The following is a 15,570-nucleotide window of genomic DNA, read 5'->3' as shown; positions in this document are numbered from 1 at the left end:
CTCTGATCTCAAAGCCAAATGCAGGGAGATTAGTGGAAAAGTAGACATGCATGGACAATTTTTGAGAGATTTGCCCCCCAGCTTCCCTGAGCTTTCCCGAATGTTCAATCGCACCATGTGCCTTTTTGGGAGCACATATTTGTGTGAAAAGTTATTCTCCACATTGAACTTCAATAAGTCAAAGTATAGGTTTAGACTTAATGATGATCATCTTCAAGCCATACTGAGGGTCTCAACTGCTTCCTCTCTAAAGCTAAATGTGGTTCAGATTTGTGAGAAGAAGCACTGTCAAGTCTCTGGCAGCAAGGAATAGGCAAAAGATGCCATGTTCAGAAGAACTATTCATGATCTTCAATCAATGTTCTAATTATGTTCATAAGAAATAATTAAAACTGTTAATAATGACGTTTGAGGACTTTTTTTTGGTGAAATCCCTTATGTGGCCCTACCTCACCCCGACTTTGCCTCCTGCGGCCCGCAGGTAAATTGAGTTTGAGACCCCTGATTTAGGATTTCTTGCTCCTTTATAAAGAATGATATGATTGTATATCTGGAAAAAATTTTCTGAGTATTGAAGCCTACTCCACTGATCTGAGGGTCTGTATTTATTCCAATACCATGCTGTTTTGATAACTATTGCTTTGTAATACAGTTTAATATTGAGGAAAGTAATGCCTCCCATATTCCTTTTCCCAAGTATTTTTTAAAGTTATTCGTGGGTGTTTATTATTCCAAATGAATTTCAGAAGTGTTTGATCCACTTCTTTGAAAAATGTCATGGGTATCTCTTGAGGAATTGCATTAAATCTGTATAATGCTTTGGGAAGTATTATCATTTTAATGATGTTAATCCTGCCAAACCATGAGTAGTGTATGCATTTCTATTTCTGCGTGTCCTCTCATTTCCTGGAGCAGGGTTTTATAGTTTTTTTTTGTATAGATACTTCACCTGACAGGACTTCTAACCTCATCAAAAAATGAGGAAAAGAAATTAACAGACATTTTCTGAAAGAAGAAATCAGATGACCAAAAGGCACGTGAAAAAATGCTCCATATCACTAATCATCAGCTAGATGCAAATCAAAACAACAAAGAGATACCATCTCATGTCACAGAGACTAGCACATATCACAAAGAACAAGAACAATAAGTGATGGTGGGGATGTGGGAGAAAGAAACTCTCATTCACTGCTGGTGGGAGTGTATTCTAGTCGAGTGTTTCTGGAAAAAATATGGATATTCCTTAAAAAAAAACCTGGAAATTGAGCTCCCATATGTTTCAGCAATGCCACTCCTAGGGATATACCCTAGGAACACTAAAACACAATACAAAAATACTTTCTGCATGCTTATGTTCATTGCAATTCTATTTTTAATAGCCAGAATCTGAACATAACCCGGTGCCTGAAAATAGATGAATAGCAAAAAAAATCGATGGTCCATTTACAAAAATGAAATACCACACAGCTGTTAGGATAAAAGAAGTGATGAAATCTGCCTATATAAGAATGAACATGGAGACTATTATGTTGAGTGAAATAAGTCAGAGGAAGAGAGGTAGACTAGTCTGAATAGTCTGACTCATCTGTGAGATTTAAGAAAAATAAGACAGTATGGTAATCATATCCAGAGAGAATAGAGATGAGGGCCATAAGGATCAGCCCATGCTATAAAGCTTACCACAAAAATTGATGGCCCCAGTTAGAGAAATAACTACACTAACAACTATCATGATGGTGAAAGTGAGAGAAAAATAAAATGAATGCCTGTCTCAGAGACAGGCAGGGGTTGGGGGAGGAGAAAAAATGGGGACATTGGTAGTGGGAAGCTTGCACTGTTGAGGGTGTGCGTACAGTTTATGACTAAAATCCAACTACAAACATGTTTGTAATTATGGTGCTTAATTAAAGATCTTATAATTATTAAAAATAAATTAATTAAAACAGACTGAAGACACAATTATCAAAAGTGGTATCACAAATCATAAGTGGATTAAGAGGATAATTTATAGATTTGTAACCTTTCATTAAGATCTAAGTTCAGGGGCTGGAGAGATAGCTCAGCGATGGGGTGTTTGCCTTGCGTGCAGCAGACCCAGAAGGGACTCGTTTTAACTCCGGGCATCCTATGTCGCCCCCCAGCCTACCCCCAGCAGACAGCCAGGAGTAGCCCCCGAGTACCTCCAGGTGTGTCCCCAAAACAAACCAATCAAGCAATAAATAAATAAGGTTAAAAAAAATCTAAGTGCAGAAATTCAGCTTTCAAAAAAATTACTTTCTGTGCTTATGAATCAGGATAAACATCCTAAACTATGAACATTTCTGTAAAAACAGTGCTTAAATAAAGAAATTATTATTTTAAAAAATCAAGATGTAAATCATCATGTAAAAGCATGTTTTTTTTCTTTTTTTCTTCTTTCTCTCTTTTTCTTTCTTTTTTCTCTCTCCTTTTTTCTTTCTTCCTTCCTTCCTTTTCTTTTTCTTTCTCTTTCTCTCTCTCTTTCTTTCTTTCTTTCTTTCTCTTTCTTTCTTTCTTTCTTTCTTTCTTTCTTTCTTTCTTTCTTTCTTTCTTTCTTTCTTTCTTTCTTTCTTTCTTTCTTTCTTTCTTTCTTTCTTTCTTTCTTTCTTTCTCTCTCTCTTTCTTTCTCTCTCTCTTTCTTTCTTTCTTTCTTTTTCTCTCTCTTTCTTTCTTTCTTTTTCTCTTTCTTTCTCTTTCTTTCTTTCTTTCTTTCTTTCTTTCTTTCTTTCTTTTTTTCTTTCTTTCTTTCTCTCTTTCCTTCTTTCTCTCTTTCTCTCTTTGTTTCTTTCTTTCTCTCTTTCTTTCGTTCTTCTTTCTTTCTTTCTTTCTTTCTTTCTCTCTTTCTTTTTCTCTTTCTTTCTTCCTTTCTCTTTCTTTCTTTCTTTCTTTCTTTCTTTCTTTCTTTCTTTCTTTCTTTCTTTCTTTCTTTCTCTCTCTCTCTCTCTCTCCCTCCCTCCCTCCCTCCCTCCCTCCCTCCCTCCCTCCCTTCCTTCCTTCCTTCCTTCCTTCCTTCCTTCCTTCCTTCCTTCCTTCCTTCCTTTCTTTCTTCTTTCTGTTTTTGTTTTGTTTTGTTTTGTTTTTGAGCCACACCTGGCGGTGCTCAGGGGTTACTCCTGGCTGTCTGCTCAGAAATAGCTCCTGGCAGGCACGGGGCACCATATGGGACACCGGGATTCGAAGCAACCACCTTTGGTTTTAGATCTGCTGCTTGCAAGGCAAACACCGCTGTGCTATCTCTCCGGGCCTTTCTTCTTTCTTTTCTTTTCTATTCTTTTCTTTTTATCTTTTCTTTCTTTCTTTCTTTCTTTCTTTCTTTCTTTCTTTCTTTCTTTCTTTCTTTCTTTCTTTCTTTCTTTCTTTCTTTCTTCCTTTCTTTTCCTTCCTTTCTTTTCCTTCCTTCCTTTTTTCCTTCCTTCCTTCCTTCCTTCCTTCCTTCCTTCCTTTCCCTTCCTTCTTCCTTCTTCCTTCCTTCCTTCCTTCCTTCCTTCCTTCCTTCCTTCCTTCCTTCCTTCCTTCCTTCCTTCCTTCCTTCCTTCCTTCCTTTCCTTCCTTCCTTCCCCTTCCTTCCTTCCTTCCTTCCTTCCTTCCTTCTTCCTTCCTTCCTTCCTTCCTTCCTTCTTTTTCCTCTTTCTTTCTTTCTTTCTTTCTTTCTTTCTTTCTTTCTTTCTTTCTTTCTTTCTTTCTTTCTTTCTTTCTTTCTTTCTTTCTTTCTTTCTTTCTTCTTTCTTTCTTTCTTTCTTTTACTTTCTTTTTCTTTAATTTTGTTCTTTTCCTTCCTTTCTTTTTTCATTTTCTTTCTCTCTTTTATTTCTTCTTTCTCTCAGTTCTTCTCTTTCTTGCAAGACAAAAAATACTTCACCACAGAAATTTGTATTTTTGTCAGCATATCTAGCCTTTATTCCAAATGCTTTAATTTTATGGTACAGATATATCAACTGCAGATTAATTGGTCTTTAGTTTAAATTGTATTTTGATAATGAAATAAGTCCAATTTTTAAAATACTTTTGACAACAAATTATCTGGTGTTCAAATTCTACTGGAAGTTGATGTGTTTCCAATTTAACTTTTTACTTTATGTTATATTGGTGACTTGCACTGCTTATAATCTACGGTACCTTAGTAAGGATACTTATTTCAGCATTCCTGTAGCAAGGAAAAGCCAAGATAGAGCAAGAAATCGCAGTGAACTGAGTCTATGTGAAAAATATACTTTTAATGATTAAGTCATGTGGCTATACCCCCATTTCAAGGAGCAGATTAGAACAATATGCTAAGTGCTCAAAAGTGAATTTATCTGGATAATAGTAGTCAATAATTATGATTCCATGTGAAATTGTGACTATTCAGTTAAAATTAATTAATGCTCAAGGTCATAAAAATGGTACTAATATAGTCTTTAAAGACCACAATTTATGAAGTTTTTAATAATTGAGTTTTATGCATTCAATATTTTAACATGGATTCCACCACCAGTGTGGAGTCACCACTGCTCCCATACTCCACTATCCTTTCCTCCCTTACCTCCTTGCCTATCACCTTGACAGGCACATTATAAAGTTTGGAGGTTGTAAATGTTATTAATATTGTAGAGTTTTTGTTTTGGATTATAGCTATATTGTTCTCCCACATCACCAATATAATAGAAGTCCCAATTAGTTCCTCCATTACTTCTCTTTCTCAGCTTTCTTGCCATCTTAATTGCTTTCTTTCTCTGTCCTTCTCCTCTCTCAGTTCTTCTGTCTAGGGTGATTTAGGGATTCTCATTCCCTCTTCAATACCCTACCTTTACTCATCCAGTTATTCTATATACCAAAGACAAGTGAGGACATCTTTTTTTTTTCTCTTTTTTTTGGTCTTACTTCAATCAACATGATATCTTTAAGTTCTAATCAGGTCGTAGAGAATTTTATGATTTCATCATTTCTTGCAGCTGAATAGATTTCTGTTCTGCATATATAGCACATCTCCATAATCTATTATAGATCATATTTTTCTTTCATATACCTCTTCTGAGTTAGAATGCTACTGCATAATAGGATAATGGGGAGGGCACTTGTATTGCATTTCATTCAATTGTGCTACCCCCTATGGCCCCCTAAGCACCCCTGGAATGATCCCTGGATTCAGAGCCAGGAGTAAGCCCTGAGCATTGCCAGGTATGAGTCAAGACTACCCCCGAGGAAAAAAAAACCCAAGATAAAAAAAAATCTACTGCAGAATCTAAACAATATATTTTTATTTATTCACTGTAAAACAGAGCTTGCTTATAAACCTTAATATATAATGGTCACAAATGAATTGGGAATATTTAATATATTCTCAAATATTTTACAGTGTTTTTGTTTTCTTTCCCATCGAACATCTCTAGATTACTTTTCACTTGAAAACGAATTGACTTAGCCTTCAAAGAGCATAAATTCCCATTTCCGAACAATATAAGGCCTCTCTTAAGCATTTATTTATTCACTGAAAGACCTGAGTTAAGTCTGGATGTTAAACTGTGACTAGGTGAAATAGGTCTAGACAGAAGGTAAAGGTGGTTAGGACACGTTGGTGATAAAGATATGGCATTGATGAAAAAATAAAGCAGCCTATATTATAAATGTGATCCCGCTGAGGTCTGCTCTGTGATTCTCTTTAATAACAGAGTCGAGAAGTGTTAATGAGCATGACACAGGGCACACAGCCATCAAGTGAATTAGTCATAGCTTGATTCTTTTATGTGCCTTGTCTAATGGCAAACATTACCCAGCAATCATAGCAGCAGCACTCTCAGATGGAGCAGAAGGTGTGGAAGGGAGTAATGAGGCTGTCTCAAAACTATTTTACAGAGCCCTGCACCAATTCACAACAGATAATAGAACTCAAAGCCAGACAGATAATAGAAGCGACAGCCATTTATTGCTAAGAGACTGTCTGAATATTTGTGCGTAAAACAGCCCACTCTAAGTTCTTTAATCACATTTCCTGAGCAAAAGTGGCAAAAAGAAAAACCACATGGCAGGCTACTTCCATTAGTGTATTCTAAATGAGGATAAAGAAGAGGAATGAGTAGATATGAAGAAAAGGAATACTGACAGAAATTACAGATCAGAAGCAGTCTGGCTGTTTGAATCCAGAAAATTGGGACATATTCTCCTTGTGGGAAGGGCAGGCTATTGGGAAAAGATCTCATCATAGTGCTATTTGATATTCAGAATCATTAAAAAGGTCTTAGTTACAATTCTTTGAGTTCTAAAAGAGAGGAAGGCTTACCTAGATCCTATTCTTTGTCACCTCACACTTTGACTTTGGAACATTCTATATTTTGTGGCTAGTGAATGGGGACTGGTAAGTTGAAAAATAGCCTGGGCAATGAAATTAATAGTTTTCTTTAAGATTTTATGTAGGTTACCTGTCTTTTCTTTTGCCTGAAGACGTCATAGGGAAACAATACAAAATACCTCCTAGTGAATTATTAAAATCAGAAATTTGCTTTTCCTATTTCCCCCACATGATGCATCAATCAAATGTACTGTTCTGGTGCCACATTTGGAGAGACATCAACCATATGAAGCACATCTAAAATATGTTCTAAATGTCAATGGATTGTGATTCATTCATTTAAAAATGATTAAAGAAGAACTGGGATGATAGCACAGTAGGTAGAGCACTTGCCTTGCATGCAGTCGACTTGGGTTTTATTTCCATAGGGTCCCTAGAGGACTTCCATAAGTAATTCCTGAGAGTATGGGAATAAGTCATGGGTACCACCAGTAAAGGCCCAGAAAACAAAAACAACAACAAAATGACTAAAAGAACTTGAGAAGAATCTGACATGAGAAATAAACTTCATATTATTATTTAAATAGCTGAGAACTTTCTTTTGAAAGCAACTGAGTATGTTCTGTAAGATTTTAGGGAGTATACATGAGGAGTAGTACCAAATTATAGAATAAAGTTACAGTAGTTTGGTCAATCTTAACATAATTACAGTCGATGTAGTGATTAGAGCTATCTGGGATTGAGTAGAAGAGTGTGGTGAGTTTTTTGACAATGGATATGTTAATGCTGAAGCTACCACATAGCAGTGATGTAGGAAAACAATTAAGCTGGAAAGTTGTTTTAATCTATGTGAAATCTTCTTAACCTCAGAATGTCTGTGATATTATTCTTGTCATTAACTTCTTTAGAGGTTTTTGATGCATTGCAAACTATATCACAAGAGATAGACAAGTATGAAATAATGAAAATTTCAAAAGTTCTGCATGAAATATTTTTCTCCACTTCCTAAGTTAGAAAGACTTCAGTTTACCATAATAAATATAAAAATACATTTTACTATTGAGTAATAAATAGTAAGTAGTAAACCATGATTATTTGATCTTGAGCCAATTTTATATTTTTCTTAAGTTTAAAATTGCGTTATTGATTAATTTCCTTCATTTTAAAAATAGTTATAAATCATAATCAAATGTTCTAAAAATTTTAAAAAGTCTACATTGTGTGTTATAGTCATATGATTAAATCATAGCTCAATTTCACTGAATAACAGTTTTGAACTCAGTATCTTTTATTGTATACCGAGAATATAGTCTCCCTTTCTTTTATATAACAAAAACCCGACATGGTTATTTAGGGAAGTGATATATATATTTAAAAATAATTTATAAGTCTTTTACACAAATACTTTAAAACATTTAAAATACTTTATATATTTTAAAAATATTATCCTTAAGAAACTTCTTTTTTATTCTTCATCTTTCTATTTCCCCTCCTGAATATGCTTATTTTACATAAGGTTTCCATAATCAAGTATAAAGAATGAGGCAACCATAACAAAGAATTGAGAGGGACTCTTTAATGGCTTTATAAGCTCAGTCCAAGACATTTTAATCTTCAAATTTATGACCTAAGTGGGGAGAGTAAATCTAACTGGTGACTCAATTTCCTCAAGTTTTAGAGGATTTAGTCAGTGTAACCCTAATACCAAAGATATTTCAAATCAATAAATTGTTTATAGATTATACCTAGTCAAGTATATAAATATATGGAAAAAACCAAAGGGTAATCATTCCTCTGTGTGTGGGCAGGAGGGTCCATGTTCTGTGGTGTTTAGGGCTTTTCTTGGCACTATTTGGAGATCACTTCAAGTGATATTCTGGTAGTCATATGAGGTTCTAGGGATTAAGGCAGGCTCTGCCACATGCAAAGCAAATGACTTAACCCCGACATTATATCTCCATGCCCTCCTCCCACAAGAGCAACTTTGACTTTACTTTATATAGCAGATTTCCTTCCAGACAACAAAATAAACCATTTTATAAATGCAATCATGGATTACTTGCTTTGATATGCTTAAGATGTTGAAAAAGCATATATACTGAAGAAGACAATTAGGATAATTTTTTTTGCTCATAGAGGTAAATGAAAAAGTAATAGCTTGAAAATATGAAAAAGAAGATTCATACATTTAAGAACAAAATAAACCAAAATTAGTGAAAAAATCAGAGCTTTTGGGAAATAAAATTTTGGCAATAAATATATCTGATAAAATAAAAAGAAGCATTCCATCTATTTGGAATGAGAACCACAAAGAGTTGTTCGTTGAGAGAACTATCAAAGTTTTAAAAATACAGAAACAATACATTTAAAAATATAACTGCTATGATTTTTTTATAATTTTTATTTTGACCAAAGTGGATTACAAATCTTTCACAGTAATTTTTAGGTACATAGTAACATTGAATTTTTAAATAAAACACTAGAATGGAGTAGAGAAAACAATAAAAAAGAAATTTCCATGTAATAGTTTTTCAAATCCTCCAAATACAGAGTACATGATACTTAGATTGAAAGTATACCCGGGTTGGGGGGGGGCAACAGTGTATATAACACAATGAATGGAAAAAAAAGACTCAGAACATCATGAATAGACACAATTTCTAAAACCTACTATAAGAGAGTTTGTGTCACACAGCATGTAGAAAATGGAATATTTATTATGCTTTATTCCTATTTTACAACTTTAGCATGTTGACATCTATTAAACATGTGTTCTGCTGAAACTGAATTTTAAATGATAAAGTGATTTTGGTAATTTTCACTGTGAACAACTTGATCACAGCAAGACATAGTTTGAAAGGTAGATGAGTTGGCACAAATTCCTTCTCCATTGCTAGAAAACAAAAAATCTCAGATCAATTGGGATTCATTAGTCCCCATTTTAAGTGACTTACAACTCAATCACATATGTCTAATTTCACTTTTCCTATGTCCTTTTTTATTTTGGTAAGTTTAAGAATAGGTACAAAAACCTTTAGATTGAAAAGTACAAGATTCTGTTCCGTCATATTTCTCTCTATTTTCATGGCAATTACAATGCTGTTAAGATACTATCCATTGTCTGCCCTCTTGCTTCTGTGAACTTAGAAATAACTACAGTGTGTGATAATTCAATTCATTTAAGAACAGGGATTTTTATTCCCTATTCTACCAAGGAGAGGGTCCCAAGGTGAATTCTATCAGGAGAATACAGTGCATGAAAAAATTTATTTAATCTTTTGTTTTTCAAAGAGTGGTTTTGGGCCATCCTAGATTATACTAGTGGGATTCCTCCTGACTTTGTGCTCAAGACCACTCTTGGAGGTTTTTGAAGTACCATTTGTAGTGTAGAGATCTAAATACAAATCAGCTGCATGCAAGGTAAACAATTTAACACCTGCATGATAGATTTTTTTAAAATCTATTGAGACATGGTCTCATTAAGCAATTCATTTGTATGAAGGAAATCAAAGAATCTTCAACAATATGTATCAAGATGGGATCTTTCTGTAACAATAAGAAGAAATGGACTTCCAGTGTCTTTCCTTACCATTGATACGCAAGGACAGGTTATGAATGTTATTTTTTAATCAATAATAATAAAAATCGTTAGCAGGTTTTTTTTTTTATTCCCTATAAGGAAATGGAATCAAGCTGCATGTGTTTTCCTGGAAGTCTCAACATAGTAGTTAGAGTCAAGATGGAAACTGATAGGCTCAAAATAGGTTCCATATGTTCTCTACACTACAGAAAAATCTCCCTTGGATCTCTGACTATTGTATGAGAAAAAAATCATAGTTAAGAGTAAAGATAGTGAGATAAATACATGAGATTTTTAAGATTTAAATTTTTTTTCTAGATTGGGATCAATGAGGGAAGGAGGTGATCATGCCTTAGTTATATTTTGTAGTAAGAAATAACAGGTCTTTCTTTTCCTTTTTTTTGCGGGGGAGTCACACCCAGCAGCGCTCAGGGGTTACTCCTGACTCTACGCTCAGAAATCGCCCCTGGAAGGCACGGGGGACCACATGGGATGCAGGGATTCGAACCACCGTCCTTCTGCATGGAAGGCAAAAGCCTTACCTCCATGCTATTTCGCCAGTCCCAATAACAGGTCTTTCTGTAGGTTGGGATGGGGTGGAGTTGAGGAACAGCAAAATTAAAGCTATCATCTAGGATTATAATGCATGCAAAAAAAAAAAGTGGTTATAGATTACAGAGCTTGACATCAGAGCATTTTTTTTTTTTTTGGTTTTTTCGGACTACACCCATTTGATGCTCAGGGGTTACTCCTGGCTAAGGCTAAGAGCTCAGAAATTGCCCCTGGCTTGGGGGGCCCATATGGGACGCCAGGGGATCGAACCGTGGTCCTTCCTTGGCTAGTGCTTGCAAGGCAGACATCTTACCTCTAGCGCCACCTCGCTGGCTTGACATCAGAGCATTTTCAAGCAATATGAAATACTCTTTGACTACAGTTGTCCTGACCTGCAGAACTCTGTAATTTGTGGGTTCGTGAAGGGGTTCCAGCCTGAAAAATAAAGAGAGAGAAATGGGACCCAAGACAAAGAATGTTCTGATCAAGGGTCAAATTTATTGAAGGAGATGACCGGTTTATATACTCCGGCAGAGCGGGTGACGGGGGGAGAGGGGAAATACAAGAACAGGTGACTTCATTTACAAGGTACAATTTGATATTTTCTCAAGAACATTTTGTGGTCAACTTAGACAGGTCAAACCTGGAACATTTGTGTACATCCTATTCCTACATTCTGTAGCCAACATCTGTTTCTCATAACTTTTGACAGGACAGTGTACTGTTTCCATACTTAATTTCTATAGATGCATTCAATTGTCACAAGTTCTCAGAGCATAATCTACAATAGGATCTGTGCTGTTTCCTGTGACTTTGGCATGTATGCATGCCACACAAAAGAAGAGTTCATGCTGTTGGAAAAGAAGGCAAGCCATAAAGACTCCACCTTGAGTCTGCCCCTGGCATACAGTAGTGCAACAAAGTTCTGGTATTATAAAATATATTGTTTGCAAAACATATTTAATGGGAAAGACTGAAGTCTAGACAGGGGTCTTTGAAAAAAAAAAAAAGACCTTTATATGTATGACAAAAGAGATGTCTCCATAAAGGTCTTGCCCTATATGTACTAGTGAATTCCTTTTGATGTAAGTGAGAGAAGTGGGTGGGGAAGGAAGGCTACTAAATTCCTTTCAACCCATCTTGGTCACACTATGGAAGCACTTGGGGTTTTTCAGACTGGTAAATTCTTTTTATTTTTTTTGTGGGGGTGTCACACTGGGCAGCGCTCAGGGGTTACTCCTGGCTTTATGCTCAGAAATTGCTCCTGGCAGGCTCAGGGGACAATATGGAATGCTGGGGGTAGAACCACTGTCCTTCTGCATGCAAGGCTAATGCCTTGCCTCCATGCTATCTCTCCAGCCCCCAGACTGGTAAATTCTGCCAATTCTACACAGCTTCTGTGTAGCATGAATTGTAGCATTTCTCCAATTTTACTAGGTAGATGAAGTCCATTTGATCTTTAAAATTTAGGATCTGATTCCCACTCAAGAAATTCTCCCTGGAAGCCATGGATCAAGGGTTATTCTTTGCAAGAAGAGAAAAGTCAGTCCAAATTTACACCCACATTCTTAAGCCTATCTTCTACCCTGGCAAGAAAAATTACAGGAGGAGACAGTGAAGTAAAATATCATTATTCAGGGAATATGAGGAGAAAGAGAAATATTAAAAAGACAATGCAAATTTTTTCAGAAAGGAGAGAATTGAAAGACTTTTGAGTTATCTAACTCGATTTTCTCTGGAGCTCTCTACATAAAAGATAATCAGGGTACCATCATGAAGAAGAGATTAGAACATTTGGTGATTTTTCATATTTCATATTTTTTATCTCAACCTCTTGCTCCTATTGAAGCTTTCAGTGACTGGTTGTGGGAGAGTGGGAATAGTGAGGAGGGGTCAAACTTTCTTTGAGCTAATCTTGGCTCCATTTAAAATTTAATACCTTTTAATTAAATTTAATACCTAAATTTAATTTTATTTCTGCATCTCAAGAGGGTATACAGTTTTAATGCTTTAGGGTTGAGCCAGAATAAACTCTTTAATCTACATCTTGGGTTTCTTATTTTCTGAGAAACTCATTGCTTTGTTTTATTTCCCCCCATTGCCAGTGCCTGTTTCACATCTTTATGTCTCCTTTCTTCCTCTTCCCTTCCCTTTTTCCTTCCCTCTCCTTTCCTCTTCTTTCTCCCTTTTCCTTCTTTCCCCTTCCCCTTTTCTTCTTTTCCCCAAAAGTTTTCACTTTGTCTTTACAAACTCTATCTTTACTGAAGATTCACATATTTTTTCACATACTTTTATATGAGCAACAAAGTACTCTTATTTTTACAATACACTGAATTATAGTTTTATGCATGAATGTCGCAATATCACATTGACCACCAGAGTACCTACTTCCATCCACAAATGTCTAAAAGACGATCCATCCCCCCCACCCCCAACATCTAAGCTCATTTCTGCAGAACAACTCTCCAGTTATGCTGTTTTGGTCATCTATTTCTCCCTTTACTACGAATATTTTAAAATTTTATTTTATTTTTTAGACATTCTGTTTATTAGTGACTTTTATTTTTTCTTTTCTTTTATTTTTGTTTACTTTTTAATTTTTGGCTCTTGAGTCACACCCTGTGGCTCTCAGGAGTTACTCCTGGCTCTGTGCTCAGAAATTGCCCCAGGAAGGCTTGGGGGACCATATGGGATGCTGGTAAGAGAACCACCATTCTTACTGGGTTGGCTGCGTGCAAGGCAAAAGCCCTACCACTGCACTATCTCTCCAGCCCCTATTAGTAATTTTTAAATGTAGAAAATCTTTTTAGTTTATCACTTAACCCAAAAGTTTGCATTTTTCCATTTCTGTGATTGATTTCCATTTTGTAAAGCAGGTGTTCTGTGGATAACTAATGCCATCTATCTTTTTCTATTTATGGAGATATGTTTTGTATTTCTAGTATGTCTTGGAGAATTTACCCTGTGCACTGAGGGAAAATTTTTGTTCTCAGTTTTGTGGGGATGAGGATCTCTCTCTCTCTCTCTCTCTCTCTCTCTCTCTCTCTCTCTCTCTCTGTCTCTGTCTGTCTCTCTTTGTCTCTCTCTCTGTCTCTCTCTCTCTCACACACACACACACAATAGGCCTGTATTTTATGCTTTTTTGTTCAAACCAAGAATTTCCTTGTTGATTTTTTTGATCTGGTTGAACTATCTAGCAATAATATAGGAGAGCCAAAATTTCCAACTGTTACTGTGTTGTTATTATGTTCCTTCATGTAACTTAACTGAAAGAGATTATTAAGATAAAGAAACGTATTATCATTTTGTGAAAGTTTTGCAGTCTGTGCTGTCTTTAAAAGAATTTCCTTTAATGCTTCTTGCAAAACCGGCTTCAAGGGCTATAGACTTCTAAACTTTGAAAACCATGAGTTAAATTTTCTTTTCATTACTACCTTTCTATTAGTACTGGAGGTATATATTTGTGAAATTCCCCTTATATTTTATCTTATCAGGTCATCTGATGCTTATTTGACTTTCTGTCTAGCCTCAGAGGAACACAAAATGTTATAAGATGATACTTTTGTGTTCTGAGTTTCCTGATGGAAGAATCCTAGTTAGTGGAAGTGGCTGCTATAATTTTTGTGTTTGTGTGTTTGTGTGTGTGCTTGTGTGTATGTTTGTATATGCTTTGCAAGGCAAGGATTTGATCTATTGAACTCAGGGCGCAGATATGCAAGACAAGTATTCTACTGTTGAACTACTTCCCTGGTTCTACAAGTAATTAACTATGGAGCCATTCTATTTAAGTTTGTATTTTATTCTGGTACTAACTATGGGTCCAGTTCAAATGAACTTCTCATGGACAATATTATGTAGTATGTATCTCATAGTGTTTTGTGAAGTTTAAATGAGTTTACACACATTTAGAAAATCCATTGCAAGATTATATATTTAATTGTTTTATATTCCCTTAAATGCTTGCTCTATAGATTGTAAAATTAATCTTTACCTTTTTGGACATTTAGTTTCAGCAGTTCACACTACTTCTGTAATAAATATCTTTCATATACATGCATATTTTTCATTAGTATTATTATTTACTTAGGAAAATTCCTATAATTAAATTCTTTCAATTGAATTTATCTGAAAGGTTCAGGTTTTAGAAAACTATGTCATATTGACAAAGGATATATCAATTTATTCTCTCACAAATTGCACATTTCTTTATGCAGTAGTTGAATTTGATTTTATCATAAAAAGAAAATATGTTTTTGAACTGAAAGAAAATATCTTTATGATTTCAAATTATAAAGATTGGCACTTAAATTACTACTACTACTATTATTTACCATTATTGCCTTTGGGGGACCCACTCTGAAATGCGCAGAGATTGCTCTTGACTTTGTGTTCATGAATCACTCTTGGTGGAGTTCAGTTATGTAGTAAGGAAAATTGAATCCAGTTTGACTGTGCACAAGGCAACTCATTTTCCTTCCTTCCTTCCTTCCTTCCTTCCTTCCTTCCTTCCTTCCTTCCTTCCTTCCTTCCTTCCTTCCTTCCTTCCTTCCTTCCTTCCTTCCTTCCTACCTTCCTTCCTTCCTTCCTTCCTTCCTTCCTTCCTTCCTTCCTTCCTTCCTTCCTCCCATCCTCCCTCTCTCCTTTCCTCTCTCCCTTCCTCTATCCCTCTCTCCTCTCCCTCCCTCATTCCCTCCTTCCCTTCCTCCCTTTTTCCCTCTCTCCTTCCCTTCCTTCCCTTTCTTCCCTTTCTTCCCTTCCTTCCTTCCTTCCTTCCTTCCTTCCTCCCATCCTCCCTCTCTCCTTTCCTCTCTCCCTTCCTCTATCCCTCTCTCCTCTCCCTCCCTCATTCCCTCCTTCCCTTCCTCCCTTTTTCCCTCTCTCCTTCCCTTCCTTCCCTTTCTTCCCTTCCTTCCCTTCCCTTCCCTTCCTTCCTTCCTTCCTTCCTTCCTTCCTTCCTTCCTTCCTTCCTTCCTTCCTTCCTTCCTTCCTTCCTTCCTTCCTTCCTTCTTTTCCTCTCTCCTTTCCTCTCTCCCTTCCTCTATCCCTCTCTCCTCTCCCTCCCTCATTCCCTTCCTCCCTTTTTCCCTCTCTCCTTCCCTTCCTTCCCTTCCTTCCCTTTCTTCCCTTCCTTCCCTTCCTTCCTTCCTTCCTTCCT

The sequence above is a fragment of the Suncus etruscus genome, chromosome 6 (genome assembly GCF_024139225.1).
Source record: "Suncus etruscus isolate mSunEtr1 chromosome 6, mSunEtr1.pri.cur, whole genome shotgun sequence".
In the NCBI taxonomy this organism is placed as follows: domain Eukaryota; kingdom Metazoa; phylum Chordata; class Mammalia; order Eulipotyphla; family Soricidae; genus Suncus; species Suncus etruscus.
This window is presented reverse-complemented; position numbering follows the sequence as displayed.